General features: G+C 35.0%; 1 pseudogene; it reads left to right on the forward strand.

The window, feature by feature from the left end:
- The first annotated feature begins 4,375 nt into the window (after positions 1 to 4,375).
- Positions 4,376 to 4,918, forward strand: LOC149177788 (luminal-binding protein 3 pseudogene; annotated as a pseudogene).
- The last annotated feature ends 1,019 nt before the right edge of the window (positions 4,919 to 5,937 follow it).

Raw genomic sequence — 5,937 nt, forward strand, 5'->3', positions numbered from 1 at the left:
TGCAAGCCTGTTGATACTCCTCTTCCTGGAGGTTGGAGGAAGGAGGATGCCACTTCGGGAGAAGAAGTGGATGCCACTGTTTATCGACAGTTGGTGGGGTCGCTGATGTATTTGGTCAATACACGACCTGATATATGCTATGCAGTTAACCAGCTTTCACAAGCTATGGTTAAGCCTACCAAGCTCTTCTGGAAGGCGGGCAAGCATGTATTGCGCTACTTGAGAGGCACATCAGGATATGGTCTGTGGTACAGACAGGAGGATGAGGTGAAGCTATGTGGCTTCACAGATGCAGATTGGGCAGGGAGCCCAACAGATAGAAAGAGCACATCAGGAGGGGTCTTCAGTATTGGATCGACAGCAGTTTCTTGGTACAACAGGAAGCAGAGATCCGTGGCACTCAATTCAGCAGAGGCCGAGTATATGGCGGCAAGTTTGGCTGCATGCGAGGCTATATGGATGAGGAAGATCCTGGTTGGTTTGTTCGGTTCTCATTTGGATCCTACTGTGATTTACTGTGATAACCAGAGTTGCATTAAACTCTCGGCTAATCATGTATTTCATGATAGATCTAAGCATATTGACATCAGGTACCATCATATCAGAGATTGTGTGCAGCGGAGGATCATGTTACTTTCGTACATTCCAATGGAGGATCAGGATGCTGATATTCTGATGAAGGCTCTCACCAGGAGAAAATTCGAATACCACCGAGGCAGGATAGGGGTTGCTGATAATCCATATCTTGATGAGAGGAAGTGTTGAGATTGCAACAAGATGATGGAGCTTAGTGAAAAGAGTCGCCTTCACTAAGTGGGCCCGCAGGCAAATTATGGCGCAAGTCTATTTTTAGACTATGTCTATTTTTAGACATATGGATCATGTCTATGGATTGTAGGTTGTTGTTTATGGATGATTGGTCAAGTTGGGAAAAAAATAGATGGACTTCTATTTTTGATCATTGTGAGTGATCACAGTGTGAGCGATCAAAGTCTATTTTTAGACTGGCTGTCAAAAATAGAAAAGTCAAATATTATTGTCTCATAATAATATTTGGACTATAAACTTGATCTTATTCTCTTGGAGCACTTCAGTTTGAGCTACAGATGTGGCCCATGCAGCTATCAGAAGGAAGTACTCTTTTCTTATGAGTCAGTTGAGTTGTTGCATGCATGACTTTAGTTAGAACTCAAGTGAGTTGAGTTTAGTGGACTGGAGGTGCAGTTGATGGAGTTGTGTTCAGTTTAGCTTTGTTAAACTGGTTGTATTTAGTCTAACTGGCAAATAGACTAGAGATGAGTTGGGTGAATTAGTTATTAATTAATTCACAAGTTATTAACTCATAATACAACTATAGAATACATCAGTTAACTTAGTTGCATGTTAGTGCATGTTCAGTTCAGCAGGGACAGGTGTTAGAGGATCAGATTGCTATCAGTTGTGACTATAGTTGTGCATGATGATTTGCACAATCAAAGGGGATTGAGTATGCCAATGATGGGGCAAATATCGAGAATTGTAGCCTATGCTCACGTCCAACATTGCGTGAGTGACTATTTGCAGGTGAAATACGAGTTTGGTAATCCATTCTCATCAGTTCTTGAGCAGGTATTGAGCTCTGGAGGCAGGCAAGCAGTGGGATAGATTTGGAGATCAAATCTGAGCTGTATTGTGTGTAACAAGTGGAGCTGGTACTGGATTGGTTGTGATAAGCATTGTACTTTGTCATGTTACATGGTCTCAATCATTAATATACAGATAGTTGGGTTTTTTAGCGAGATGCTTTCCCCGAGTTACATATTGTGTTAATGTGTGAATTCTCTTGATGTTTTATTGTTATTGATGCTGCTATATTGATGATCAACATAGAGGAGCTTATGTATTGTGTATGTATTCCGCAATAGTACATGATCAGGATAATCTCTGTTGAATATGTGTTAAATTATTCAAAATTTCTACAGAATTTACTCTTTACATTACATTACAGTCATTACTTTTTAGACATGAGGTTATTTAGAACTTCATTGTCGATAGAATTTTGACTTAATTTCATGTACTTCAAAATTTATAGTTGACATAGTTTTAATTTTCATCAAATTATTGGTGTACATAAATACATATATTTTTGAATATTTTAATATTTTATGAATTTTTGATGGCCAATTCCAATCCAATGTATTATGATTTTATTGGTAATATTATTTTTTTAAATGATTTTATTGATAATATTCTTTTTTTAAATGTTGATCTTGTGATATATTTTTTTTGTAAGCTTGGGAGGATTACATCTTCATCATGCCCAATATATCACCCCTAATTGAACCGGTGACTTCACATGAAGGAGTGTCATAAGAGAGAACCCTATCACAGGATCCTGTGATATTGATATAAAATGTTGTAAATCCTTTAGTATCGTAATATTAAATATTATTTACAAACTATTGATTAGGAAAAAATTAACATGATGTTGTAAATTCGTTGATATTGTAATATTAATTACTATCTACAAAAAAACATCATTTACTAATTTTACTTTTGTAGTTTTTTGTTAGAGAGAACATTTTTTGGTGAAATCTTGATTTTTTTTTGTTTAAAATATATTTTTGAATGCATAGATGAATTTAGCACCTTGAAAAAACCCTAAGGCAATGTGATTGTGCGGGATAACACTAAAACTTATAAGTCTAACAAAATCCTAGTGGATTTTGGGAAAATTTGAGAGGGAGATATACCTAAAAAGGCCTCGAAAACTTAGAACAGCTAGAATACTACTCTACATAATCAATGATGTCCTCCTCTCAAAGCAAATGAAAAGACAATTGAAATTAGAAATGACTATTTATATCATCATAGATGCTTTGTTATTATGCAAATTCATTGATGAGATATTCCTTCATTGTATAACCCAAAAGATTTTCAATCATATTTAAGATCTCTCAGTGTATGAGGGTGTTCCAATAAAAAAAGCCTATCCTAACAAAATATGAAAACTAGTTTCTATTTTTGTGAATTATCTTTTGAGATTGCTATATGAAAACTAGTTCCTACTTGTCTGAATTATGTTTTGAGATTGTTGTAACCTATAATGCTAGGTTGGAAAAAAAGATTTAAACAATGTCATTAAATCATTTTATCATATTATGTTATTGTGTTTTGCTAGATGGAGATTTTGACTTCATCAATCCAATTAATCTACCATCTTTGACTAATCACACTTTTATGTTGATAATGATAAATTGTTTTAATAAATGAGTAGAACTTATTTTATTAATTCAATATCTTTTTAAAATTCAAACTACTCTTAAACTTATTTTTTAACAATTTCTTTATTTAAAGCTATTTGAACTTTGTAATATACCTAACCTCATGCATGTGCATATGATGTCTTTCACTTATGATTGAAACAGAATGGGGATTCAACAAAATCATTTAAAAAAAATAATGATCCAAAAAATAATTAACAGTAATTAATCTTTATATTTTTAGGCCGATAGGCTTTTCTTTGAATCAGTTCAATCATCTACACTTTTTTTTCCTTTTAACACCTGGCACACACTTTGTAAAACACTTGTATGGTTAAACTTTAGACACGTCATTTTTTTTGCTACACGTATCCACACACTGCCCGCATTTTTCTAGTCGCCAACTACAATAACAATGAATTAGTTATAGTAATAATGAAAGTAAGGCACTGTAACTGATTTTTTCTCGTTGGTTTTGATGGCAAAGAGCCAAACAAGGGTGTAAACCCTGATGAGGCCGTTGCATTTGGTGTAGTAATGCAAGGTAGCATTCTTAGTGGAGAAGGTGGAGAAGAAACTAAAGGTAAAGTAGGTCCACAGTTTCTGCATTTTATACTATTCAGTTCTGAACAAAGTTTTGGTTTTTTATCCAGCGATTTGAAATCTTGTTGCTCTTATTTATGTGCAAAAATACTTTTACTGGATGTGGCTCCTCTAACCTTGGGTATTGAGGTTGTTGGTGGAGTGATGACAAAGCTAATTCCAAGGAACACTATTATTCCTACAAAGAAGTCTCAGGTGTTTACAACCTATCAGGACCAACAAACAACTGTGTCAATTCAGGTTGGTCTAAAATCTTTTATATCGTTCTTCTAAAAATTGCCTGATGGGTTATTTCAATTTTTACAATAGCACGGGCGTAGGGAGGATGATTGACTCAGTCATTTTCCTTTGCAGGTCTTCGAAGGTGAACGAAGTTTAACAAAATATTGTAGAGAACTTGGGAGAATTGAGCTCTCTGGAATTCCTCGGGCTGCAAGGTTTGTTTCTATTCCTTTGTTCATGTTTCTGTTTTTGGTGAGTCAAGTCTGGTGGACCGCAGAATCAAACCTTTAATATGTTGGCAAGGAAGTTCCTAAAATTGAAGTTACATTTGAAGTGGATGCCAATGGTATCTTGAATGTTAAAGTAGAGGACAAGGGCACCGGAAAATCTGAGAAAATCACCATCACAAATGACAAAGGAAGACTGAGCCAAGAGGAAATTGAAAGAATGGTGAGAGAGGTCGAAGAGTTCACATAGGAGGACAAAAAGGTCAAGGAACGTATTGATGCCCATAACGGTTTGGAAACATATGTTTATAACATGAAAAACACAATTAACGACAAGGACAAGCTTGCTGAGAAAATTGACTTCAGTGATAAGGAGAAAATAGATGCAGCATTGAAGGAGGCCCTCGAATGGCTAGACGAGAACCAGTCAGCCGAGAAGGAAGATTACGAGGAGAAGCTCAAGGAAGTGGAGTATGTTTGCAACCCTCTTGTGACCAAAGTTTATCAACAATCAGGGGGATCCTCCTCTGAAGGAGACATTGATGATGATGATTCCAATGACGAACTTTAAATGGGTGTTTTTCTTGTTGGATTTTGGTTTTGAGCAATATAAAACACTGTAGCCTGTAGGATGAAATTTGTGGTTGCGAAAAGTGAAAATAGTGTAGGATGAAATTGCTTCTGCAGAAAACAAATATTATTTATTTATTTTATCTGTTAGGACTAATGTAATAGTTGAACATTCAGACCAGTAAATCGCCTATTAAAGGATGATAAATCCGGCATTAAATGATGAGCAATCTGGCATCAACATAATCCCAAAAATTTCACACCTATTAGTGTTGTGGTGTACTTGGTGGAAAGGAATTCACTTGAGCTCTTCTCTGGAAAGGAACTATTTTGAGCTCTTCTTTATGTGAATACTCATTTTTGGTATAATGATATTTTGTTCAATTTGTTGTTGCAATTTTGGCCATTTGCTTGTCTAATTTTATGTTTCTGAATTTCCATTCAAAAAGAATGCAACAATCTGTGTTTTTAGTTTTTTGCAATTTTGGCCATTTGATTGTCTAATTTTATGTTTCTGAATTTCCATTCAAAAGAATGCAACAATCTATGTTTTTAGTTTTTTGGAATCTATGGAAAGAATGTAGTGGTTTCAATGCAACAATTTGTGTTTTTGACTTTTTGGAATCTACCTACCAAACTGCTTCCTTTTCCAATTTTTACTGTTGTCTCTTTCTGGCTAGACAAGATGTACAAACTCCATCTGCTTCTTTAACTTAGTGCAGAGTCAGACTATAAAAACTATTAAATGCCCATACCAGATAAAAATTCAACAAATCAAGATAAAAAATTATTTAAATGCCAATATCTCTCATGCCAAATTTTGTTTCAAATGCATCCATTTCTCACTGTTTACTACAATATCAACAAATGTGAATAAGCCTGCTTCTTCAAAACCCATTGCAACTGCCCGTAGCAGTTTTTCTAATCTCTAGTGACACACTTGTTGGAGTTGATTTCAATTTTAAAGGCTTGCTTAGCAATTTGACTAATAGGAAACAAACTCTTCTTTAAACCAGGTACAAACTAGACATTACTATTGTTTTGTATCTCACTATTGGGTATTCTAATAGGAA

The sequence above is a fragment of the Pinus tabuliformis genome, chromosome 4_1, assembly GCF_031772625.1.
Source record: "Pinus tabuliformis cultivar Carrire ecotype Pingquan chromosome 4_1, CPIR1, whole genome shotgun sequence".
In the NCBI taxonomy this organism is placed as follows: domain Eukaryota; kingdom Viridiplantae; phylum Streptophyta; class Pinopsida; order Pinales; family Pinaceae; genus Pinus; species Pinus tabuliformis.